Below are 27523 nucleotides of genomic sequence, written 5' to 3' on the forward strand. Positions count from 1 at the left end.
ATTTGATTAAGAACGGAGATCTATGTTTTTCTCCTAGATAAAACTTTTTTTAAAAACAAAGTTATAGGGTAAGTTATAATATATTAGTATATCAACTGGACTGTCCAGAAAAAAAAAGAGGCAGTTTATTACTTGTCAGAATGTTATGACTGAAGTACTGCCTCAGTCTCACAACACAATTTAAACTTCCCTGAGGATGGGCTTTTTACCTCATTTTATTTTTAGAAATACACATCACACAGTACGTATCACATGACATGATGTAACTGCTAGCAAGAAAATGGCCCAAACTGTTCTAAATACAGTGGTCAGACCAAAAAAAAAAAAAAAAAAACGAAAACAACAGCAATTTCTCATGTACCATGGCCTGTTTTATGGAATTCTGTTTGTCACTCAGACTCATAGTATAAAACATACTGGCTAAATTTAGAATACACATAGATTTCATTAGTAGGAAAGACTATGCTCCAATTTACAAAAAAAAAAAAAAAAAAAAAAAAAAAAAAAATTGTAGCCACCATCAATGGATAAACACATTACAAAAAACAAAGAGATATTCCTTTAAAAATCCTAAGCAGATCTACTGGCAGGCAAATTCTCTGCAAGAGAGCATCACAAATGTGCTAAATGTAACATATATGCAAGAACAGAATAGCCTTTTAAAACGTGAATAAAGTCATATGCTTCTTTTTACAGAAGAGAAAAATTTCCCCCCCCAATCCAAAATTATTAAAAACCACAAACTTTCAACTGGGGTTTAATGGATAAAACCTATGTCAGAAAACAGAACACTCTAAGCCCCAAAACCAGTAGAGGGGAAGCCTAGACACATACTTACAAATACATTAATTGATGTATTTAAAACTATGAGAAGGTGACATTTCACACTTAATTTTGCACTTGGGCCCAAAGGCAGTATGAAGGGGCAAGCTCCCTCACACACAGTTATGCAAGCTGAAGATTATGCAACTTTCTTGGGTTTACTTTAAATAAAAAAGGGGGGAACCCCAAAATCGGAGTTTTAAATACCCTAACCCCTTTGTTCTCTTCCAAAGGGTAGCTTTGAGTTGGCTTCTTTGTTTTTTTGAGAGAGAGACTTCAAATTAAGACTAGTGTATAGTATTACACACCATACAAACACCACCACCACCACACCACAATGACGGCCAACCACGTGACAGAGAAATGGCAACACACACGGGAGGGGAGTGTGAATGGAACGGGCGGGGGGGAGGGTCGGCAATGCAGGATTCTCTTTTGGAACTTTAAGGTCCTCCACATTCGAATAACCAGACTGGAAGCGTTCCATCCGCGACCATTCAAGTTTCTGAACAAGCCGCGAAAGGTTCCAGCCCTTGTACAAGATTTCAATTTAAAGTGGCGCCATCAAAGCAACCTCCTCGCTACCGCCACCTGCGCAATGGATCCGCAGTACTTTGCTAGCCACGCGCGCTAGGGGAGGGAATCGAAACAGACACAGACATTAGCACAAGGCGAGCTACCTACAGAGGAAGGCTTAGCAGGCAGGGCTCAGCAAGAGCACACCAACCACTTCCACCAGGAAGGCACCAAGCACAGCCGCGAAAACAAAGTCAGGCCCCTGCTCTCCCCCACCCTGCCTCCCACACATGCTCCCCTCCCCCGGAGGAGCCTGGCTGAAAGATCCGCTACCGTGACCCCGAGTACTTTACCCAACACACCACCAGGAGCCCCGAACGCGCCTGGCACGGGGAGGGGTGCGGGGGAACACGCAGCCGGGCAGAGAAGTTGGGGCTGAAGCCGGGACGGGCAGAAACCCACATCAGACACGTTCAGAGGCGGCGGCGCCGGGCACCGAGGCAGCCGCGGTCGCAGATGGCGAGGGTGGGAGCTAGCCCCCCCTTCTTCCCCTCCCCTTCAATGCACACGGCAGGAGCCCCGCCGAGGGAGCAGGAGCCATTTAAAGTTGCCTGGCTCCGCTGGGCCGGCGGTAGTTGCAGTAACAAAGGGGCAGCGGGAGGGAGGGCGGGAGGGAAGGAGAAAGGGCAGCGGGCGGAGGGGAGAGCGAGCGGGGCGGCAGCGGCACCTACCACGTGATGGAGCCGAGAGCACAGTCCGGGCGGATTCAGCCCCGCACAAAATGGGCGCAGTTTGCAAACAAGCGCCGACCGAGGGGAGAAGCGAAGCCGCAGCCGGCACAGGCACCGCCAGCCCCGGCTGCAGCCCCAGCTTCCCCCCCCCGCTCGGACCCGCCCTGACTCCGCCGGCGGCGGGGGACTGGGTTCTTCTCCCTCTCCCTTCCCGGGTGCAGAACGGCGGCGGCGGCTGCAACCCGGGCTGGGGCGGGGGGAGAAGCTGCCCCCCCACCCCCGGCGCGGGGAGCGCCCCGGAGCCGCCGGCTGTGGTCCTCGCCTGCACGCGGGCGGCGGCAGCGTCGGGCGAGCGGGCGCTCCGTCTCCCTCTGCGCCCGGGGTGCGGCGACGGAGCGGGCGCTGCGGTGCTTCCCCCCCGCTCCGGGTCAGAACGGCGGCGGCGCTGCTCGGAAAATGGCGGCCAGGCTCCTTCTCGGCCCTCCCCCTCCCTTTAATCGGAGAATGCACCGGGCGGGGGGGGGGAAGGGAAGCCAGGCGCAGCGCCCCCGCCGGCCGCCAAGCGCACTGCGCCCGCGCCGCCCGCTCGCAGCCAGGGGGCCCCGCAGAGCCGGCTGCCGAGGGCGCGGGCCGCCTCCTCCCGCGCCAGCCGCGCCGCGCACGCCACTGCGGCGCCGAGCCCTGCCTGAGCCACGCGGGGCGAAGCAGCTCCCCCTGCACGTGCGGCGTTGCTGGCGGGCGGCGGGGGCGCAGAGGCTGTGGGCTGGTCCCACCGCGGAGCGAACCCGGGGAGTGGGGGGTATTGTACAGTGCTGGGTCCGGACCCAGTCTGGCCCGTCGGGCTGCGCCCGGCCGTGCACTGGACCCTGGCCCGGGCACTCGGAGCCTCGCGGCCTATTGTCCTGCTGCTGGTGCAGTCAGGCGCCACTTACGCTGCAGCAAGGAGCTGCGGCGCCCTGCAAAGCACCCGCAAGCCGCCAGGGGGCGTGGCACCCGCGTTCACTCCGCATGCGCCCGCGGCCGCAGAGCTTGCTGGGAGGCGTAGTCCCCACATCCGCCCCCGCTCACCTCTACTAGCTGTGTGCCAGCTCTGTCAGCACAGTCCCAAGATAGCCCAGCCTGCAGCTATGCACACACAGCCCCAGGGGCTCTGTAACGACTCAGTGGAACATTCACCAAAAGCATGCAGGAGCTAGATCTGTACAGACTGTTACTATCCATGCTCAAAGGATCAAAGGAGAGTAGCAGCGTTAGTCTGTATCTGCAAACACACAAGTCCTGGGGCACCTTATGAAACTTAAATATTTTGGAGCATAAGCTTTCGTGGGCAAAGATGCATCTGACAAAGTGGGTCTTTGCCCATGAAAGTTTACACTCCAAAATATCTGTTAGTCCATAAGGTGCCACATGCCAAAGGAAGTTCTTTCTCCAAAGGGGAACTGTGCCAGGGACAATAGGACATCACTGTAAATACAACACAGTGTTGAGACAACTGCTTGGAAGAAGAGACTGAACTTGCCTTTTTCAGCAAAGCTCAAAGTCATGTGAAATTCTTAGCCACCTTAACATTTTAAAAAAAACACCCTACACAAATCTACTAATGCAACCACCTATCTCCGCAGGGATGAACTCTGGCACCACAACATGAGACTTCTATGCTGGTGCATAAACATATACAGGTTTAACCAGTCTAATCTGGCACTCTTGGAACCTCAGCAGTGCTGGAGGAGAGAGTTACCAGAGCATTGGAGGTCAATATTATCTAGCAGCAATAATGGCACTTGCAGGGCTTACTGGGCTCTTAGCCATTTAGAGATAAATTAGAGCTAAATAAGCACCGAACACAGAGCCAGGACTGGTGGCTGGGAAAACAAAACAAAAATTTATGGAACCACAGGAAACTTGTCCGCAACCATGATAGGTGGTCATCCAGCTAACTAAAATCATGCCAAATTACAGACGTTGCCAGTTTAGCGCTCCAGCCTGTAGTGACATAACTATCAAAATATTAGTACATGCCAACATGTGCTCTGTACCCAAACCATTAAACAATGTAGAACAGAGAGCATCATTAAAAGCCATCACAGAAGACCTTAAGCGTGCAACAATTGTTTCCTACAGTAATACAGGAGCTCAAACTAGTACAGCTTATAAAGGGCGCAGAGGTGTCTTAGGTCAATACGGCCATGTCTACACTAGCCCCAAACTTCGAAATGGCCATTTCGAAGTTTACTAATGAAGCGCTGAAATACATATGAGCAGATGGGAATAAGAGGACTTCGAAGTAGGCGGGGTCCTTTCAAAAAGGAGCCCTGTCTGGACGAGCCGCGTCAATTTCGAAGTGCCTCAGCCACCCGCATGCTAATGAGGCGCTAATATGTATTTCAGCGCTTCATTAGTAAACTTCGAAATGGTCATCTGAATGGCCATTTTGAAGTTTTTGGCTAGTGTAGACATGGCCTATGTGTTTTTTATTGGTAGATTGGGGATATATGTTTTCCCTTTGAGTTCAGCAACTTCAAGCAAAGATTGGTGTGCTGCTCAGAAGCTCATTCAGATATACACATCAGCTGAGCCTTAATCACATCAAAATATAGCTAGTAAGTTTTTATCTTGATTGAAGGTAATGTAAATATGTGCTACAGGAAGCAACATTATCCAGCTACCATAAAATTGCACCTCAGGCAAACATACTGCTAACTGCTACTAAAACCCTTCTTTCTTCACTCTGAAAAAATAAGTGCAGCAATCCTGAAAGGCATATTAGAGATGGAGGGAGGGGTTGGCAAAAACTTATTCAAGGATTATTAAACAGTTTCCTAGTGAAGGGAAGGAGATTTCTAAAGAACAAACTTAGTCATGTGTATCTGTGTACGTGAGAGAGAGAGATACATTTAATAAGTAAAGAAAGGTCAATATTAAACTCAGAAGAATATTTAAAAAATAGGAAACCATTTTCAAAAGGCCTCCTTAAATAGAAATGAAACAAAAATATAAAATTAGTTTATTAAAAAATAGAGGAGATTGCTATATAGTTTAACAGACATGTCCTCTGAAATGCAATATTTATCACCCAGAGTACTTTATTTGTACATTGTTTCTCCCCATCTTTTGTCTGCTCTGTCTTTATAAAAAGTTTAATATGCTTGAGAGCAGAGACTCTGACTTCCTATACTTCTGTACACCATCTAGCACATATCTGATATTTTAATATTAGGTTTGGAAACTGGCTAATTCTTTCAGCTGTATTACTTTAGTAAGACCCACACAAGCACTCTCTTCTGCCCACATGGAGTCCCAGTGACTTCAGTGAGGATCCACATAGGTACAAGGGTCTGCCCACGTGGTTCTGATTGAAGGAATGAGCCTTGTATGTTTAACCCACTAGTAGGCAGCCATCAGTCTGCATGGGGCCCACCAAGGTAGTGGCAGGCCGTAAGACATTTTCCTGACATTAACCATCTACAGGCCTGGTTCCCCCACTGCTCCCATTGGTGGGGAATGGTGGAAGCTGATAGGGTGGGGGAGGGCTGTGTTTGCTGACAGTCAAGATCAGCAAAATGTCTTGCAATGTACCAGTGGATTACCTGGATGGGTCACAGGTTGCCCACCAATTTGACACTTTAAAAAGGAAAGAAAATGGATATTCTCTTCCACTCCTTACCTTTTTACAAGTTGTCCAAGGAAAGCCTTATTTAGTTTTTAACCCCCTATTTGTTTTTACAGGATATTCATGTCTTGTCCTTACGTCTTAGGGGAAAAAGATAGGTAGACAATTCATAAGCCAGTTGTACTATCACAGTTAGCAATGCAGTGAAATCTGAGTGAGAGGAAATTTTTAGACAGTGTTTAAAAATGTGGTAGGAGGGAGGAGGAGCTGGACTTGTTTATTTTTATACCATTTATTTAGTTTAAATGCCTGACAAATAATAGGAATTAAAGTTTTTAAAGATTCAATACCCCTGCTCTTTCAATTTATGGTGAGCTAATGCCAGAAGTACCAGAACTTTAGAAGCACATTTAAGGGGTCAGTCTCCATTAAACTGGTAGCTTATTTTGCCTTATGCGGAAAATCCTTTTCTGCTCCTGCTGCAAATGAAATACACACTGACAGAGCAATATGAAGGAACTTTAATGGAAAATGAGAATCAGGTCCTATTGTTATGTAACTGTACCACAAAAATCCACTACAGCAACCTCCTGAACTTCACAAATGAGGCACTCTGTTAGTATGCATTGTAACCCTGACTCTGAAAACATTTATATGCATGCTTAATTATAACATCAATTCACAGCCACTGACTTCAATGGAACTCTCTAAAGCTCAACTTTCAACATGTACATTAAATAGTCATGGGATCAAGGCCTAGTACATATTTTCATTTGCAGCAAAACCTGACCGTAAGAATTGTACTACTAGTTAAGTAGCAGATGGAACTACAGAGCTGACCCAGAGGCAGTGTGGTATACAGAAATTAGTTTGGGACAAATAATCACACTCAAGTTATGCTCTGGGCTCCACCACCAATAGATTGCAATGTACCTATTTTACGTTTACATCTCAGTTTCCCCAGCTGTAAGATGATTATATTTAGGCATTTCACAGGACAGTTGGGAGCGAATAACTACATAATATTTGACATGTACAGTGCTTTGAACAAGTGCTAGCGATCAACAATGCTTGTTAAATAAGCAGACTGCTCACTAGTGACTTATCAAAAGCACCCCTCCCTTTCCTGAGGCCTAGTCTCCACGTAGATTTTGTAGTGATACATCAGGGTGTGATTTCCCCCGCACCCCTTATTAAAATAGTTATACCAGTATGACCTCTACTGTAGATGCAGTATGGAGAAAGAGAAGCAACCTGAACAGGGGATTAGTTGTTGACTATACAGAAAGTTACCAGAGGGAAATCAGTGGGACCTAGGCAACACTTCAGCAATCTACACACAAATGCAAGGAGTCCAGTAGAACCATCAAGTTCCACAAGGGTTCCATTCCATGCACCCTCGCATAACCTGGATTTCACGTAAGTGGGGGTCTGGCTATTTACCCAGCAGAACACACGTTCTGCAGCAGGGGAAGCAGCAGAAAGGTAAGTCCTGTGGTGGGGTGGCAGTTGGGGAGGGTTAAGGCCGCAGGAGGCGGGGGGGGGATGACTAAGCCTGGGGTAGGTTAGGGCTGCAGGGGGAACGAGGGATGGAGTTGAGCCAGAGGTGTGCATGAGGGTTGTGAGCTGGGGCCTTGCTCAGGTGTGAGCCAGGCTGCAGGGGTTGAACCAGGGCTGCGTGGGGGGGTTTAAACCAGGGCAGGTGTGGGGTTGAACTGGAGCTGCACCGGAGGGGTGGTGAGTTGGAGCCAGAGCCAGGGTGGGGGCTGAGCTGGAGCCATTCATGGGTGGTGAGTTGGCGGGGGAGGGGCTGAAGCAGGGCAGGGGAGGTTAAGGCAGAGTTGTGCCTGAGAGGTGGTGAGCTAGAGCCAGAGGCAGTGGTGGGGGATAAGCAGGAGCTATGCAGGGTGGGGGAGGGCTGAGCCAGGGCCACACAGAGCCTGGGGGAAGCGAGTTAAGTGCAACTGGAAATTGTGCATTTCCAGGGTTTACTGTAGGACTTGGGGGTCAGCTGCGTAAGAGTGGAGTCGTGTACTCTGGGTTCGCATACTCCGAGACCTTATGGTTTAAGAAATAAAAACAGGGAAGTATTAGCATACAGGATAATTTACAACTTAATTGGCATCACAGGAGCTTTGGATTAGAGAGGCCTATCACTTCTTCAGGAAGGACAGAGAAGGTTAAGGAGGAGGTGTTGCATTATACATGAAGGAGATCGATCGATCGATCGCTCTCGCTCTCGCTCTCGCTCTCGCTCTCTAAAAAGTAATATATTAAAACACAGTTTCCAGTAAGTTCCTGGGATGTTTTGGGGATAACTTTTTTGTTCCAGGAGGAGGAAGTAATAACCACAGGGGAGAGCTACTTTAGAACTGAATCTGCCCAATGGGGAGGAATTGCTAGAAAATCTGAAGGTGGAAAGCAATTTGGGTAAAAGTTATCATGCAATGACAGATTTCGTGATCCTCAGGCAAAAAGAAAAGGAGTAAAAACAGCAAAATAAGGATAGTTTGACTTAGAGAGTTTACTTTTAAAAAAAAACAAACAAACAAACAAACAATCAACCAGAGGTTGTAGATAAGGTTTCAGGGGAAGAAAATCAAAAGCATTCAGGAGAGCTGGAATTAAAACCAAGCCTACACTTGGCATTAGATTAGACTGTAGATATGCAAGTCTAGCTATGGCAATTGCATAGCTAGACTCAACTTATCTGCAATCAACTTACCTGGCTGTCCTCACAGAGGGAAGTCCATGGGAGAACTCTCCTATCTACCTCCCTTACTCCTCACAATATTGAGGGGGGTACAGGGGTTGACTGCCAACCCCAGATAGTTAAAGAATATTTAGGTAAATTAGATATGTTCAAGTCAGCAGAGCCTGTTGAAATTCACTCTGCAGTACTTCAAGAACCAGAAAAAACAACCTCACAACCACTAGCAATAATCTTTGACAACTCCTGAAGGACAGGTAAAGTGCCAGAATACTGGCGGAAAGGGATTTTTTAGTCATGAGAAAAGATGACAGAAATGGGACCTGGCAAATATGTGAAGTGCTGTTGGCAAGAGAAAAGTGGATCAATTGCTCTCCAGGCCCATGGAAGGTAGGTGATGAAGTAACAAGCTTAATCTCCAGCCAGGGAGATTTAGCTATAGGTTGAACCTCTCTAATCCGGCACTCCCTCATCTGGCAAAATCCCTAATCCGGGATGATTTTAGTCACTAGAATGACCATTTATCATGGGTGTGGCCAAGTTTGCCATGGTCACATAAAGTTTGTTGCAGCCACCAGTCAGTGTTCTGTGCTGTTATTTAGCTATAATTCATCCCTAAATGTCTTCTGAAAACCCAGTAAGCATGGGAAGCATTAGTAATGCTGCCAGACAATATTGATCTCTCATGGTCTGGCAAATTCTCTCATTCGGAACCAGTCAGGTCCTGAGGGTACCAGGCTAGAGAGGTTCAATCTGTACTAGGAACAGCTTTCTAGCTATTAAGGTTGTCTGAGAGAGGCTTAGTATATGGAGATATACATCTCATACAACTGGAAGGGACCATGGAAGGTCATCAAGTCCGGTTGCCTGCCCTTCTAGAAGCTCCAAGCGCCATCCCTTTTTTAACCTATTTACCCTGATCCCTAAATGGCCCCCTCAGGGATGGGACTCACAACCTTGGGTTTAGCACGCCAATGCTCAAACCACTGAGCTATCCCTCCCCAAGTGGGGCTGCAGAATTCCCATCATTGGAGTTTTTTCTAAAAAAAAAAAAAAAAAAGGGGGGGGGGGTAGAACAAACATCAATGAGTTGAGTTAGATTTACCCGATCTTGACCAGGGCAGGATGCTGGATTTGATTATTTCTCAAGGTCTCTTCTAAGCCTACATTTCTGTGATTTTTATTATAAGTACAACAGGTACCTTATAACGGTTGCTTTTTCCTGTACAGTAATAAATTATACCAATATAAGCACTTTTTATACTCATTAACAGCATGCACATTAAGGGATTGTACCAATAACTACACCACAAGACTAGTACTATCACCTACACACTGGCTTAGGTAAAACAGTACCACCGTCTTGTTTATATAAGACCCAAATGCACTGCCCCTGCTGCCTAGAAGCAACACACTGGTGATTTTCTTTGCCAAATGAGTGCTGCTTTGGGTCTGCCCATCGTTGCTTTTAGTCATGTGACTTCTTGCGGTCCTAAATCCCCGCCTTTTGTCTGACAGCTTCATTGTTCCAGTGGAACATATCTGTCATTAAAGGTCATGGAGGAAGAGACAACCTCTCAGGTAGCTAGGACCAAATCCATGTATGACCTTGAAAATCAGCTCAGTGTCCTTGAACCATGATCTGTATTTAAACAAAGGGTAGCCAGTGCAAAGATTAGCCTATCAAGGCAATGTGTCCTCAGCAGTGTTGGATAAAGTACAGAGCTGGGCTATGCCAGAGCTATACTGACTTCCTAAGGGTAATATAAAAAAAAACAACTGTTCGCAAGACAAGGGGAAACGATGAAGGTCTAGCTACCAGCAGTGTTCATAATGAGCTCCAGATCTATTTCCCACTGATCCAAGAAAGCCTGCTCTCTAGAATGACCCACGTGTACTATATTAAACTATGATATTATTTTTAAATGGTAAAAGAATCCTTGGTCTCAAACACAACAAAATATCTGATACATATGCACTCTCTCTCTCTGACAAACGCACCACAGACATGGAAAGACAATTGTGGCAGACTGAACTGTTGAAAAATAGCAATGAAGAGGAAAACAAATATGAATGGAGAGAGGATGGGAAGCTTTCTGCCTTGGAAGAGTTTTTGCTAAACCAAAAGCCCTAACTGAGAATCAAGATTTCTAGTTCTGTGCCTCCCGATAGCCCTTTTGGCTGCACATCTCACCGCCTTTCCCCTAACCTAGGGGTCTCGCTATTTTGGTTGCAGAAGAGCTAGTTTTTCCAAATTCAGTCACAAAAATCAACCCCTCAGGAGCTGCAATGCCTGTGAACAGGAAACAGTCCTTAATAACTAACATCAAACCATACTTTTTGTAACCCCTATTTTAAGAACAATGCACACACAATGATTTGTAATGAGATCCATGTAGATAGTTAACTCTTTTCTGAGTCCTAGTTAAGATCCAATATCAGGCCCATCTACTGGCCATAAGCACCAGAAAATTAATTGCAAATCCAAAGGGGGTCAATTTAGGAGCATACACTATAGTAATCTTATTTAAAAAAGGATGCTCGTTGCATTTGTATAAACAGCTCATGATCTTACATTTCTACTTTATTATAAAAGGTCTCTCTTTCAAACATGCTACTAACTGTCTCCGAATCTCTAACTTCTTTATTGAATCTCATTACAGCATTTGCCTCTCTTCTTTATTTCCAGTTACTACATCACATTCAAAGACAATTAAAATACATTAAACACATTCATAAATATTTTTCCATGTAAGCAACGGATGACTTTACCAGAGAGATGTTAGCTCTTCACAAATGCACAGATAGGTAGCGGTCCATGGAAAAAAAAAAAAAAGTCTCTTTTCAGATATGAAGCAAAAACATTTAATAATCCCCATTTTAAATCTGGGGAGAGGGACACACCCAAATTGCTCCATACCATCTGGAATGGGACCCTGCTCACCACAGCCTGCTCCACTCGAGCCCAAACAGGATCTGGACCCCACAGGGAGAATTTCGCAAAAAAAAAAAAATACACAGCGTATAGCAATAGGGCCAGCTCATTCCCCCCAGCCACCTCCCTGCCCTGCCCAGACATGAGAGGAGGAGGAGGATAGATTGAGCGTCAGCCAGCCCCACCTCCTGTCCTGGCCAGATGTGAGAAGAGAAGGAGGGAAAGTCGAGCACTGGCCAGGCAGGAGATACACTGCTATTGTTGCAGCAGCGGCAGGGCAGGCTCATTCCAGCATCTGGCACCGCAGAGGAGTCAGCACAGGTTGCCAACCGCTGCCCTAGCCACACAGTTAAAACACTTGCTTGGGCCCTTGTCCCTCATAGGCTATATCTACACTAGAAGTATCTGTCTAGAGAAGTTACTGTTGGAAGAGATGTTCTGAGAACTTCTACCGACCAATCGCGTCTACACATAAACCAAACGATCTCTTGTTCCGCTCTTGACAAAAGGGTCTCCTAGAGTACCTACACAGCTTTTTTGTGGACAGTTTCTGTCAAGAAAATACATTGCGTGTACAAAAGCACTCAGTTTTGTCTACAAAACTCTCTATGGTACACGTAGCTATACTGTAACTTTGGCATTTACCACATCACCACCACTTCATGATCTCCCTTCAAAATCCTGCTCCAAAGCCATTTTTATTCAGGCTCCAGCCTCCTTTGCTCCATCCACCACAGCATTCAGCTCAAGCTTCTTGTCTTTTCTTTTAAGGCACTTGACAGCTTAGTTTCACCTTTCCTATTCACCTCACATACATTACTGGACAGTTAACCCCTGCCTCAGTCAACCAACAATACCAGCCTCCATAAGTCACAAGTCCCCTTTTTCCCCTCAAACATTGTCATATTTTCTCCAATTCCTTCCCTTATACACAGAAAATTCTCCAGAACGTTACGTTAACCTGCTTCGAATCTCTTAAAACCCTCCCCTGCTGTGATGGTTATAAAAACACTTGACAATGGGTAGTCAACTGGCATGCTGACTACTGCTTATTACACCGATTATACTTGACAATAACCCTGTGTTCTCTCGCTTGTTGCGCTTAGATTTTAAATTCTTTGGGGCAAGAACAGTCTCTGTTATGTGTGTATACAGTGGATGAAGTGTGTCCCCAGGTCTGACTGGGACCTTTAAGTGTTACAGCCCCCATGCCCCAAACCACCCCCCCCCGGCACCCAGGCCCAAACCCTGCAGACACAGACCCAACCCCCATAACTACCCCCCGCCCCCCCAAGGCTGGCTCAGCACACGCGTGGGGCTGCAACCTGCCACCCACTCAAGCACCCTGTTCAACCCTTCTCCCACCTAGCTCAAACCCCCCACGGTCCCAGCTCATCCCCTCCCACCTCCCGCACTTGGGGCTCCCCTGCCAGCTCCACCTACCCCTGACCCAGTTCACCCCCAGTCAATGCCCCCTCTTCCCAGCTGAACATCCCCCCCCGGCACACACTGGGGTATCAGTCAGAGCACACACATGCGGGGCTCCAGCTGTCAGATGCTGCAGGTGCATGAGGCTCTACCCCCCCCAGCTACCCTCACCCCCCCAATTCCCCATGGCCCCACCTCACACTCTCCAGCATGTGTGGCTCCAGTGTCAACCTGTGCCCAGGGCTCCAGTTCCAACCCCTCTACCCACCACCCCCAGCTCCAACCCCTGGCCAGGCTCAACCCCCACCCCAACCCCCTGCTGCCCGGGTCCTACCCCCCGTAAGTCCCAGCCCAACTGCAACCTCCCACCAGCCCTGCCACCCTAACACACCCCAGGCTTAAACCCCACCCGCTCCTTCCCCAACTTATGCAAAATTTGAGGTACACGAGGGTTGGATGGAACGCAACCCTCACATACCTCGAGGGGTTACAGTATAAGGGTATTTCTGACTTACGACCAAATTGAATTACAACCGGGTATTTGGTATGTAACCTATTAGTAAACTAGGGACTATTTGTACACTTGTATTTGCATTGCAGGCAATGATTTCATATTAGTTTGCAATATTCCAATACAAGTTTAAGGAAGCCTATCCCTTATTGAGGGAATAAAGCAATGTGCGATTTGGGGAAAAGGAGTAAAAAAAAAGGTCGGGGGGGGCGGGGGGGGAAGAAGAGAAACACGCATGCGGAAATGTAATCCTGCACCAAATATAAAGCCTTTGCCATCTGACAGAAAAGCTTTATCAGGCACCAACTACATGTGAACTAGAACCACTATCAATGAGAAATCCTGTGGCACCTTGTAGGCCAACAGATTTTTTGGAGCCTAGGCTTTCATGGGCAAAGACCTGCTTCATCAGATGCACGTAGTGGAAATTCCAGAAAGCTTATGCTCCAAAAAAATCTGTTGGTCTACCAGTGGTTCACAAACTTTTTGAGACAGGGACCCATTTTGACAATTCAGAAAGACTTTGTGACCCAAGGCACTTCAAAACAAAGTGAGAAGCTGGGCGGGGGGAACCCCACACACAAACCCCTCACTGATACGGCCCCTGACTGAGACATCTCACTCCCCTTGTGGTCCTGCACCATGGGAAGGGATGGGGAGAACGGGGGAACTTAAGTTCAGGGCTTCCCCCAGGCCAGATTCACTCTTCTGGGAGTTTGGGGTGGTACCAAAAATGAAGGGTTCAGAATTCAGTGTGTGGGAGGGGACTGTCAAGTAGCAGGTGTGAGGTTTGGATGGAGTTAAGGTGCATACGTGGGCTGGAAGCCGTGGAGAAGGGAAGGGCTGGGTCAGGAGTGGGGTGTAGGAACAGGCTGAGGATAGGCAGACTGGTAAGGAAAGGAGGGCAGAAGTAGACTTGAGGGCGAGGCATCTGGGCGATGGGAAGGGACACTTACTGCCACACATCCCCACTGCTGCCCCCTCCCACATCTGGGGGAATGTTCCCTAGAGAGGCTTTTCTCCCTGCCTCTCCCAGACACTGCCCTCCCATTGCTCTGAATGGCTGAACTCCCCAAGTAGGAGAAGGGGCAGTGGCAGCTGTGCTGCTTCCCTGCTAGGCAGAGCCGGTGAGCCAGATACAGCCCCAGTTTGCCTGATCCAGATGCTGAGGAGGGGAGTCCTGGGCCCTGGGGGCCAGATCTGGACAGCCACAGTCTGGATCTGGGCCATGGCCTGGGGGTTCCCCACCCCTGCCCTACTCTTTTCATAGCTTTCATTTTTCGGTTCTCTCTCAGCCACCAAGAACAGCTCTTTAACAACTGGAAGCAGCAGTATGAAGTTGACGTGGTTTGTCTGTTTCAGTAAGGTCTAGTGGGCCTAAACATCCCAGTTAAACTGACCAGAATCTTCTCATGTTACTCTTCACTTTTCTTCCTGTGTTCCAGGTGGAAAAGCAGAGCTAGCTAATTTTTTGTTTTAAATCAGAATACTAGCTGCAGACAGCAACTAATTTATAAAAAAAAAAAAAAAAAAATCCTTAAGTGCAATATAATTAGTTGATACTGTAAATCTCAAGTCATAAGGCTGACCACTTTAATGCTATAAGGTGTCCCAGGAGAAAAAAGTGCATTGTATATCTATGGCAAACTCCTGCCTACTTAATCCCCTAATTAATACATGACAATTATAAAACTGGAAAAAAAAAAAAATCTATTGAGACAGATTAACCAAACATGTGTAGGGCTTGTTTTCATAGTTGCTGTGCAAGTATAGCTGCCATCAACAGAAATTACAGGAGGCACAACATCTCTGGGGGTGGGGAGGGAGAGGAAAAACAAAACAAAAACGAAAAAAAAAAAGCACACACACACACACACACACACACACACACTAAAAGAGAGAGAGGCAATCTCTAAATCTTATAGAGAAGAAGTAACTGAAATAAGTAGTATTAGGATTTTACGTTATTGACTATTTTGTAACTACATACACAATATAGGAGTTTACACAAGCTGGTCAGCATAACTAGGGTAGACTTGTCTAAATATCCATAACAATAAATATATTATTTTCTGTAACAGAATGTTTAAATTCCACACTCTGCAATCCCACCGAAGGCAGGTCTTCCAGTTGGCCTTTATAATTTAGGAGTAGAGGACTTGGCTTTCATGACAACTAAGAACAATGCTTAGCATGGCAATGGATCATGACCCTCTCTCCTTTTATGACCATTGCCATTTTTTATTTTTATTAAATGCATAAAGATGAAAAAAACAAGGCCCAGAGAGATAAAGTAACTTACCCATCCCAAGAAGGGACTCAGCAGAAGACTCAGGATTACAATTTTAGATTTCCTAAAACAATGTTGAGTACACTAAGCCCTGCTGACTAAAACAGAGGTAAAACTCTGTGGCAATTACAAGCCCATGTAACACCACCAGGATCCATATCAGAAGAGCAAAGCGAAGAGGATAGCCATGTACAAACATTTGAGGAAGGTGCACAAAGAGAAAAAGACACATTAGTTTGAAGCGATTCAAGTAGGAACCCTGGACGAATAGGATGAATCTACAAGTGGGGGAGAAAAGGCTGAACATCAGGAAGCACTTCCTAATGGTGAGATCAGACAGACTGAAGCTATACTCAATGAGTCAATTAAAACTAGGATGAACAAAGCATTAGAAATAATACCTGTAGAATTAGCCTTGCACTAACTGGAGAGACAGGAGCTGCATTAGAATAAACTATATGGGACTCAGTAGATGCGTTCCTTTCTCCACATGGTTGTAATAATTTCTAACATGTTTCAAGCGTCCCTGATGTTTTCTGTCTTATGCATAAAATGTTCACTTTGTCAAACCCTATCAGGTGTTTGCAAGAGACAGAAAAGCTCAACAGACTTGGCAGTCGCAGGTTACAAACTTCACACAGTGGGAGTGGGGTTGACAGTATGGAAACATTGTGTCAATTAAAATTCATCTGAAGATCTCAAAATAGATTTTGTCCTGTTTGGTCAGGTTTTCAGACTGCACTGATTTACAGCCTGGAAAGTAATTTTTACTAATTCTGTGAATGATCAAAAATATTAAAGGACATTATTCCAATGATCTTTGGGCCCCACATTATCAATAGGAACTACCCATCTAATGGTTAGCAACACAGTGTAATTGGGAGGAAGGCTGATACAGCATTGCTGGTTTCATGCCAAATGATCTTGAAACTCTTACGTAAAATTACAATTATTAGTAAGTATGTTTTTTTTGACTATTAAAAATTCACATAAAAATACATACACACAAACTCACAAGAAGCTAAAGTTATTATACTTTCTTAATTTTAAGCCACTTGTCTTTCTGAAGAAGAAAATATGAAATCTAAAAAGAGTTCACTTTCTATATTCCTGGATCTCTCTTTTTTTTGGTTAAATATATTTGTTATGAACATGACAGGGAACAGTGCTCCCTATAAGCTGTGTGCTTGTGCAGTCACTCAGAAGAGATTCAAATACTACCCAGACCATTAGCAGAGCACCCACAGCTGGTTTTTGTTTTTTTTTTTTTTGTTTGTTTGTTTTTTCCTGTGGATGTGCATGTTCGCATATGCCTTGTGGCACATGAAAAAGTTTATTCTGCACATGCATGGAAGAGATAAAAGCGAATATTGGAGAAGGGCCCTGGTATCAAAACATCTCCTGAGAATAAATAGCACCAACAAAAATTTCAGATACCACAGTAGTTTCCACAACTCAGACATTTCTGTATTGAGGAGAAGCTCGAAAACAGTGTACAATTATACAAATGAAGAGATGGCAGGTCCTACCGTGCCGGACATCTTGACAGAATCCATAGTGTCTGGAGCAATTCAAAAAGACTTAGAATGAAGTTTTGAGGAACTCAGTCTTTCCAGGTCCAACCAAGTGAGGCAAATCTTTCTTATCTCATGAAGTGGAAATCTTATCTGCAAGGGGGAAAAAAGTTAGGGGAAAGAAATACACCTTGCAAACAAAACATACATGACTGTTTGTTTTTAAGGCAAGTTAAAAAAAAAAAAAAAAAGCACGATTGGGGCAGGGGGTGGGGAGGATGGGACTTTTTACCACTACCTGACACCAGAAGGACAGAAGACAGAGCACATGCAGAAAGCAAACTGTGTAAAGAATTACAACTAGAAAACTAGGCACACCCCTGTAAACTACTGGAGGACAAAACAGTCGGAGAGTACAGACAAAAATATGCACATGCTATAGATTACTGATTCAGTTTAAGAGATCAAAAGAATATAAAAAAGGATCAGGATTTAAGCACCTAACTCCCTGAGGCTCTTATGAATAACCCATTTTAGGAAACTTCCTCCATGTGAAATTAGACAATCACTCACATTTATGAATGCCTCACCCACCAAAGTAAATCTATTTTGCAAAATAAGATCTTTGGCCTCGTGAGGAGAATTGATCACAACCCTCAAAAAGTCATTAGTTATTTCCGATTTTTTTTTTAAATATGACTAAAACCCACCTTAAGAGTTTGAAATTTGCCATTTTTTAAAAACGCCTGGGTAAAATGGAGGATCAGAAAAAAGGGGAAAATCTAAAAAGATATTTCCTATCGTGTAACAGCTGAAGCCGTTAGGCCCTTTATGCCATGTCTGCCTCTGCAGCGCCTTTGCCATGCTCGGGCCCCAGCCTCCTTCTTTGCCCTGTACATTCCTTGGGGCGGGTCGGGATTCTGCCCATCTGTGGTCATCTTGTTCCCTTAACACGAGTCACCGAACAAACCCGAGTGGCCGAGGAGAAGCCACCAACAGCCTGAAAACTCAAAGGCTGCAGCTCGGCAGTTACCAACTGTCCCAGCGCCTGGCACTCGAAACCCTCCTCAAACACGACGCCAGCCCACAGCCTTGCTCGAGACCCGAGCCCCCGCCTGCGCATCGGCGCTGCAAGGGGGCGAGCGGGTGGGATCGCAGCCCCTCAATCCCGGTGCCCCAGCAGCTCCCAGCATTGTCCTGCTCGCTGAGCCATCACCATTGTTGCAAATACCGCCCCCCACCCCATTTGGAGTGTGGGGAGCAGCTGCGGGGTTCTCCCTGGAGATCCGCGTTGCACGTCCAGCTTCAGAGTGAATCTCCCTCAGCCCCATTACCAACCCCCCCAACTCACTTGGGGCTGTGCAAGAACCATTCCTCTTCCTTCCCCCTCCCCCCGCCGTGGCCTGCTGAATTAGCTCTCAGCAACCACTCCTCCCTGGAGCAGGCACAGCAGCGGTGCCGCTTGCAGAGCGGCAGGAACCAGGCTCAATGGCCCGAGCAAATAAAGTTCGGGCTCTTCCCCCACGCCGCCAGCGCCCCCCGCCCCGGGGACTCCCCAGACAAAGTTGCCGGAGCGGGGCTCCTAGCACTACTTGGCCTGTTGGCTATGGCAGCACCGTAGGGGGTGATCGGTCCCTCGGCCAGCCCCACGCTCCCTCTCTCCCGGCCGCATGCGTTTGCAAGGCTGCGGCCTCCCCCCGGCCTTGCCCTCGGCCGGCCCTGCCCAGTGACCCCCAGCCCATCCCTGCGCAGCTCCCTGGTTTCCTTCCCCGATTGCACCAGCTCCAGCTTTTGCACCCACATCCCAGCACCTACCTGCACAGCTCAACCAGCCTTGAAGTGGGGGATCTTCCGCCCTCCTCCCCTCTCATTGGCTGCGGGGAGGGCATGGGCCCGTGTGGTTGGAGGAGGGGGTGTCAGTCAGAGTCAGGGGGTGGGGCAGGAGGTGTGATTGATGCTGGTGTCTCGGCTTGTCCCTGCCTCTGCTTGTGTTTCCCGGAGATGTGGAGGGGGGGAGGGCTGCTTGGGGCAGCCAGGCCTGGACCATCCACTGGCTCAGACCCTTCGCCCTCTGCTCTGCTCACTCACCCTCATGCTTGAATTAGATAAGGGACAAGCTACCCAGCTGACCCTCCACCCCCCAGTTCTGTGCATGCAGATCCTGGGAGAAATGGGGAGTGGGGAGGCACAGTCCTAGCGTAAAGAAGGATGGTAAGAAAGGGGGGATCCTGTTGGATCAGCATCACCTGCTTCTGAGAGCACAGGGGCCCCACTGGCCTCAGAGGCAGAGACCAGAGCAGAGAGAGGGTTTGACAAAGGTGGGCACAGGCCACCACACCCCATGAGGGCCAAAAGGGGGAAGGAAAAGCAGGGGAGCTCGTGTCATGCTGCAGCACCCAGGTCTGAGCTGGGAAACACACACGAGAGGGAGATGGAACAGCTGCAGGATTCCTGCAGTTGGGGTGTTCCTGAAAACTAACAAAAGGAAATTTTTCTTCACACAGCACAGGGTTGGCCTGTGGAACTCCTTGCCGGAGGAGGTTGTGGAGACCAAGACTTTAACAGGGTTCAGGAAAGAACTCGGTAAATTCCTGGAGGTTAGGACTAGCAATGGCTATTAGCAAGGACAGGTAAGAATGGTGTCCCTGGCCTGTGTTTGTCAGAGGTTGGAAATGGATGTCAGGAGAGGGATCGCTTTTGTGATAACCTGTTCTGTTCACTCCCTCTGGGGCATCAGGCTTTGGCCTCTGTTGGAAGACAGGATACTGCACTAGATGGACCTTTGGTCTGACCCAGTGTGGCTGTTCTTATGGTCTAATATTTTTTCAGCATCTGTCCCTGTTGCTTTTACGAGACAAACAAAAGTTGTTTTACCCGTTGTTGGGCACATAACCTATTAGCCATTCTGCCACAGGACACCGCCCCCCCGAAGAAACTACTAGCTAAGACAGGGCAACTGTTAACAGACTAAGTGCAAAAGGCCCACAAGGGTTGTCCATGACCATATCTGTGGCACATTGGAGGCCTCCACACAATACTTTCCAGTGATCACCCACATCCACCTAAACCAAGGGAAAGTGCACCTCTCCCTGCAACCACCACCACTGAGGCAGGGTTCCAGTGCCAAGGCATGGGGTGTAGCAGCAACTGGTGAGTCCTTCACCAGCAGTTTTGTTCAGTATAGTGCACCCACACGTTTAAATGGGAGACTACATTTGCTCCTGTTTTTTAATACTTAAAAATCCTAATGCAAAAATAGACAATTTACAGTTTTAACTCATTAGCCTAATAGGCTATTTCCTGGGGTTTATCTTGACCTGCTAACATGGTAAAACTCCAGCTTGCTACAGCAACATTAGGATGCTATCACGTATTAGAACATATTTTTTCGTAAAGGCTAGACCTTTATGTTGGTTTTTCCCATTATACTGTAAACTTCTTCATTCTCATGGGAGTAAGTGCATTCACTGCTGTTGTGGCAATTTATTCAATAACAACATTTAGATAAAAGGTAACAATCCATATCCAGGAGACCCAGGATAGGGAAAACATGGTGGTGGGGGAGGGGGGTTACTGCATATAAAGTGAGCCTCTCACGTTTTTTATCCAGCAATTTTTTTCAGCTGTGGCATGAGTAGCATACAGCTGATAAACTTGCAGCTTTCAAGAGGTCTTTACATCGCCGGTAGTTGTTTCATCTTCTCCTCATCTGCCCTGAAGATAAAAAAGGCCAACCATTTTTAAGTATGGGACTCTCCCTGAAATGTAAGACTAAAAATGCTAAATTGTTAAGTAATCTGATTTATTTTAGGCACTTCACAGAGCAGCCTTGTGTTCTGTTTATGTTTAATATCCTTTGCACATAAATGGCCAAATTATTCCATGCATTGTAATAGGGAGGATCTGACCCAGGGCCTGAGAGTGATTAAATAATATTACTCAGTACTCTACATTTTCGAGGCACTGTTCAACTATTAGCAGAGTTAATGAGTTAAACCTTACAACACTGCTATAAAATAGGTATAAATATTCCCATTTGAGAGAACTGAAGCGAGGAGGTTAAAGCTGCGTCTACACGTGCACGCTACTTCGAAGTAGCGGCACCAACTTCGAAATAGCGCCCGTCGCGTCTACACGCGTCGGGCGCTATTTCGAAGTTAACTTCGACGTTAGGCGGCGAGACGTCGAAGTCGCTAACCTCATGAGGAGATAGGAATAGCGCCCTACTTTGACGTTGAACGTCGAAGTAGGGACCGTGTAGACGATCCGCGTCCCGCAATGTCGAAATTGCCGGGTCCTCCATGGCGGCCATCAGCTGGGGGGTTGAGAGATGCTCTCTCTCCAGCCCCTGCGGGGCTCTATGGTCACCATGGGCAGCAGCCCTTAGCCCAGGGCTTCTGGCTGCTTCTGCGGCAACGGGGGATCTATGCTGCAGGCACAGGGTCTGCAACCAGTTGTCAACTCTGTGTATCTTGTGTTGTTTAGTGCAACTGTGTCTGGGAGGGGCCCTTTAAGGGAGCAGCTGGCTGTTGAGTCCGCCCTGTGACCCTGTCTGCAGCTGTGCCTGGCATCCCTATTTCGATGTGTGCTACTTTGACGTGTAGACGTTCCCTCGCTGCGCCTATTTCGATGTTGGGCTGAGCAACGTCGAAGTTGAACATCGACGTTGCCGGCCCTGGAGGACGTGTAGACGTTATTCATCGAAATAGACTATTTCGATGTCGCAACATCGAAATAAGCTATTTCGATGTTGGCTGCACGTGTAGACGTAGCCTAAGTGTCTTATCCAAGATGAGCCAGTGCTAGAGTTAGTATTAGAACACAATGCCTGATTTTTTGCTGCATACTCTAGACTCTTGATCGCACCTAAAAGAATAAAAGTTTTTAACATTCAAAACTGTGGAAAGGTGAGCCGAGCCTGAAGCTCTGCAGAAAAAAAGTTCCAATTCCTTGGGACAGAAGGTTCGGGCATCCACTGATCTTGCTATGATCAAAAGTCAAAGTCGTGCAATCCATCTGCTTAGTCTGAGAGTCTAATACAGCCAGTGGCTTTGAAATGTGACTGGCTGAACATACCAAAATACAGCTGACATGCAAAAAGCCTGACATTAAGCTTTTGTGTAAAGTCCAACATGACAATCATACTGCACAGGATGATATTCCTAAACCTAATAGAGAAACCAGCGAAAGGATATCTGTGCCTCAGACATCATGGCTGTGGAATTCCCCTTCTATCCTTACTTAGCATTGGATCCTCATTTTTTAAGTATGTCTTTAATTTTGTAGGTTACTTGGTTGAGCAGGCACTGGGAATATGGGGAATTTGTGTTCTGTCCTCTCCATAAACCATTCAGAAGGAATTCTAGGAGAGAATAACGATAGACTAGCACCTGATCTGAGGAGTGTTTGTATGATTTAAGAACAGCGGGATTTTTAAATCTGTTTAGCTGAAGAATCTATGCTATAAACCTCTTAATGGAGTTTCTCCAATTGACTTCTCTTACTACTCACAAATGCAAGGAGTAACGGAGTCAATGGGGATGTCCTCAGCATTTGATTTATCACATCCCTACTAGGCCCCCTAAATCAGTCCCCACGAGATCAGCCTCAGGAGCATCAACTCTCCAGTAAGCATAGACAAGACCTAAGCATGCCCATTCCTCCTAGGTCAGTTTTTTTTAAATATTCTAGTATTGTTGATGACGTCTGAGTTGACCACAGTTAATGATTAAAGTGTCTCATGAGACTGGCTTGGGGACAGTCTACTAGGCACAAACAGGAGACTTGAAGGCACTAACTTTTTACTGGGTGCTGTTGGTTTCCTAGTTCCTTACCCTTAGTGTCAACTGAATGGGGAAGCCCTAAAGTGGCATAATAGCACTCAGGTGCTACATCTACATGAAAGTGTTTTTCCAACAAAATCCAGCTTTTGTCAAAAAAAACCCGTAGAGCGTCTACATGCAAAATGCCCTTTGTTGACAATTCATCAACAAAACCTGGCACATCCACCGGCAGCATTGTGCCTCTCCATGTTGAGGAATAAAGCATTTGTTGACAGTTTCCTGTTGACAAGAAGATGCTCCAGGACCTTTTTATCAACAGAGAGGGCTTCCGGTTCACCGAGCACCTTGTTTGCTGTGCTACCGGTTGGCCATCCTGTTGAGAGAGCGGCCAGGAAGTCCAGCCACTCTCTGTCTACAGAGCAGATGGTTCTTTCAATCCGCTTTTGTGTGTGGACATGATCTGTCAACAGAAATTTTGGTTGAAGATGTCTTCTGACAGTAACTTCTGTCGACTGATTGGTGTAGTGTAGACGTAGCCAGGGCCTGCCTCGACTTTGGATGCAATGGCTTTATGGCCGTGTGGTTTGATCTGTAACAACAGACACTTGGGCCAAAGTATTTTTGGTGTCAAATTGAACAAGGAGCCTCAAGCAAGATTTACAAGAATTTTCAGAGTTTTTTTTCCCTCTCCAGAAAAGGGATTAAAAAGATCAAGTCCCCAGTTAATTTTTTCAAGAGTAAGGGCCTCCAAAATAAACATCTTAGTTGGACACTGAATCATTTTGGACACTTTTCATCCTCACTGGTTTAAAAATACCTCAGAAAATCCATTAATTAAATTTGGTGTCAAAATTATTAATTTTAGATTGGAGACTTGATGCTTTTAATGCTTTTTCTAAAAAAGAAAACAAAAAGCCACAATCTTCTTTTCAATCCCTGATGGATTTTGGAAGGCTTCCCGGGCCCTCCGTACATAAATAAATGAAAATCAAGCTTTTGAAGGAATTTTTCAAGATTAGAGATTAATAAACACAAACTCCTGTGTGAGCCCCAATAAACCCAAAATCTTTTTGGTATTTAATTCAATTTGGAGCCTCCTTAAAAGGAATTTCCTTAAGTTAAAAAAAGATGAAACGACACACTAGCAGGAGGCCCAATTAAAAATGACCTTTACGGAGGGTTGAACGGGCTTCAAAATATCAACAAGGAGGCTGCAGACTCTCAAAAGCCTTTAAAAGAAACTTTCTGAGGTAAATTGTCTTTAGACTGAAGTGTTGCAAGACCGCAGGGCAGTTCAAAGGTGGTTTTGTCCACAGAAGGAGCAGTGGAGGCAAAACAAAACAAGCAGGGCTTCTCAGTCTGCAGAGCCCATCCTGGACCAGGTTTCATCTGCAGACCCACTGTTTTGAATATCTGCACCTGAGTTTAGAGTTAATGTGCCCTACAGGCCATTGCAGGGGAGTCCTCAGCCACTCCACGCTGCCAACTTTGTAAAGCAGCAGCAGCCAGAATCTAGGCCCTTTCTGTTCAGAATTGCTAGAAACAATGGATCCTATGTATGTTGTGGGAAATGGATGGAGTTATTTTTATATTTAAAAACAGAGGGTTGAGTCAGCCCTTCAGTCTTCCCCTGTGCAAGGCAGTGAGATAAGTCAGAGCACCTTTGGCTTTCAAGAAGATGGCATTCCTCAGGCCATTTCCCCATCTCGGGCCTTGTTCCTTCCCTTCCCCTTTCTTCACCTCATGATGTTGTTTGTCACAGGTCTTTTCTCACAGACTTTACCCAGGGTCTCCTTAGCCTCCCTGCTCACCTTCTCTCTCCTCCTCTGCAAGGATAGGGGAGTGCCCTGCTGCTGTTGCTGTGTCCATCCGATTACCATCAGCTGTGGTACGCTCTGGGAGCTTCTGTTCCCAGCTGCCATCTGTTCCATGCCAGCAAAGAGACACCTCAGCCCTTCTGCCACCAACTGCCAAGGAACCTGCCCTGCCCTTCTGCTCCCACCTGTCACAGAACCTGCCCTGCCCTTCTCCCACCAACTGCCATGGAATGTTCTCTCCCCTTCCGCTCCCAACTGCCACAGCTCCTTCACCACCCTTCTGTGCCCAGCTGGCACATTTCCTTCACTGCCCTTCTGCTCCCAACTGCAATGGAATCTTCACTACTCTGCTGCTTACAACTGACACAGAAAAAAAGGTTACCTATATCCTGTAACTCATCCTTTGTTGTTGTTCCTTGAGATGTTTTGCTGATGTGCATTCTGTTTAGGTGTGCACAGTTGTCAAAAGGTTTTCCCCTAGTGGTATCAGTGTTGGAGCTATTTTGGGGATGGAGGTGCTGAGCTGCGCCCCTGCCTCTGGCCCTTTAGACCTGTTGAGATCAGGTTGCCAACTCTACTGGACTGGCTGGACCACACGCCATTGCTGGAAATGGTCTCCAGTCCAGGAGAGTTGGGAATCCTCACAGCTTCAGGCTGGGGCCACAGCTGGGGTCAGCTGCAAAGCCCTGGGCTGGCTGTGGGACCTCTTAGGCTATTGGAATGTGGCTGGAGCAAGGGCTACATGGTCCTGTACCTGTTTGTGACCTGGCCTTGATGAGCCAGTTGTCCAGGCATGGGGACACTTGAGTCCGACATTTCCAGGGAAGTTGCCTGCGACTGCCATACTCTTCACAAGCAGTTGAGGGGCTGTCATGATGGGGACTGACCATAAAACTGAGAAATAGCATGTGGGCCGGGGAATTAGGAAATGTTGGGAGTGGAGCACTTGTCCCTGGATTTTGGAGGAACCTCCTCTATCTAGGGTGAGGAACGCATGAGAACGGATCCTGATGAGGGATAGGGAAAGGGGTGGGAAGGCAGGAACAAAACTGGATAGCGTAGCCTTCCTTTACCATGCAAAGAACCCAGTGGTCTGTTGCAATCTGAGCCCAGGCATGGCAGAAATGGGATAAGTGGTTCACAAAAGAGGGTGACTGATCCAGAGATGGACTGGTGCTCTGCCCTCGAGTGCACCATCAAAACCCTGATTTGGGGCCCTGAGATTGTTTGGAGGAGCCCACCCCCTGACTGGAGAAGGATCCAGAGGACCTTCGCCTGCGAAAGTCTTGACACGAGCTTCCCTGGTAAGGGTGTGAGGGGAGATGGGGTTTAAATGGATTCTGGTAGAGGGGCAGGGGTGTAGATGTCCAGGGACTTAAGGGTTGTACTGGGTCTTTGAGGCTGTGGGGACTGCAGTTGGCTCTACAAACAGGTCCACACAGTCAAAGGGAAGGTCCTGTGTGGTGTTTTGGACTTCAGCTGCAACCAGAAATTCCTGTGCATAGTTATGTCTGTGGTCATTATGCAGGTAGTGGATTCTGCTGAACCAAGTGCATCCTGAAGGGAGGAGAGAGTGACCATCTTGACCCTCTGCTGTGACAGCTGAGAATTATGCTTGGGCATCTGAGGGAAGCAACTCCTGGTACTTGAGCAGGGCTGTCCAGGGATTGTAAGTACCTACTCAGCACCATCTGTTGATTGGCAATGTGGAGTTGGAAGCCCCTGGTCACACAGCCCTTCTGGCCAAATAGGTCCAACTTTTTAGGCTGTTTGGCTTTTACAGTGGCTGCCTCTGCCTCTCTTTATTCTTTGCTGCCTCTGTGACAAGGGTTTCCCCCAACTCTTAAATACACTAACAAACTAATGAAGAGAACTATATACAACGAAGCCAAGAGACCACGAAAAAAGGCACTTGCAGAAGGACTAAGACATTCCAACAACTGTCAGATGCAATAAGAAGGAAGTGAGGGGGTGGAGAGTAAGCAGGTGTACATATTTGCTGTCACAGAGCTGCCACTCGGTTGAGCACAACTGACCCAATGGGTACCACTTGGGGAAAACCTTCTGACAATCAGGCATGCGCTGCATACTGACCCAAATGATATGGACATGAGCAAGCGTTTGAAGGAGAAGCTGCTGTTCAAGTGCCCTGGAACTTCCTGACCCTGACATTTCATCCCTTCTTAAAAGAGGCATAAGGCCTCCTGGATGCTTGAAGCATCAGAGAAAGGAACAGGTTCTGGGTCTGTGTGTAACTCATCCCATTCTCCTTTCTCATAACTATGGACTCTCAAAGCGAGCCTCGAACCTTTACCATCCCAATATTACATGTGTATTGCTTTCTTCTCAACATTATTTGATACACAAATGCTCAAGCGAAGAAGCCAGTCCGTAAAGCTGAAGAGGCCCCATACACTTTTCGGGCACTGGTGACAGCAGAGCCACAGCCACAGATGTCAGGAAGTGGTAGGTGCACTTTGAGTGACTCCATCTCTGAGAGTCAGAGGGATAGTTGTGCTAGTCTGTAGCCACAAATAACAAGCATTCCTGTAGCACCTTAGAGACTAATAAATTTATCAGGTGATGAGCTTTCATGGGTAAGACCCACTTCTTCAGATGATTGGAGTAGATAAATAGAATATGGGGTTTATATAGTGGGGGAGGGCAAGAAGAAGGAGGAGAAAACAGGAGGTTACCCATCACTAGTAGGACCAGATGGTGAAGCAAATTAAGTAGGAATTGTCCAATTCCTGTGAATATCAAAGGTGGGGAAATTGCTTTTGTGTGGCACAAGATCTCTGGTCAGGACTGGGTTAAAACTGTCCAAATGAATTCCAAGTCAGATGTCTCTGTCTA

At 46.8% G+C, this 27523-nt stretch overlaps 1 protein-coding gene across 4 annotated transcripts in view; it reads right to left on the minus strand.

The window, feature by feature from the left end:
* The window catches only part of KANSL1 (KAT8 regulatory NSL complex subunit 1), a 171516-nt gene extending 153220 nt beyond the window's left edge, over window positions 1-18296 (minus strand). For 2 of the 4 annotated variants that reach the window (XM_074979001.1, XM_074979004.1), the window contains exon 1: window positions 2070-2523. The gene's annotated coding sequence lies outside the window, so the exon portion shown is untranslated. Of the gene's footprint in view, window positions 1-1800; window positions 1829-2069; window positions 2524-17082; window positions 17221-17777 lie in introns of those variants that run through there. The other 2 variants (XM_074979002.1, XM_074979003.1) reach the window with 2 other exon arrangements.
* Between the last annotated feature and the right edge of the window lie 9227 nt (window positions 18297-27523).

Source organism: Carettochelys insculpta, chromosome 28 (genome assembly GCF_033958435.1).
Source record: "Carettochelys insculpta isolate YL-2023 chromosome 28, ASM3395843v1, whole genome shotgun sequence".
Classification (NCBI taxonomy): Eukaryota; Metazoa; Chordata; order Testudines; family Carettochelyidae; genus Carettochelys; species Carettochelys insculpta.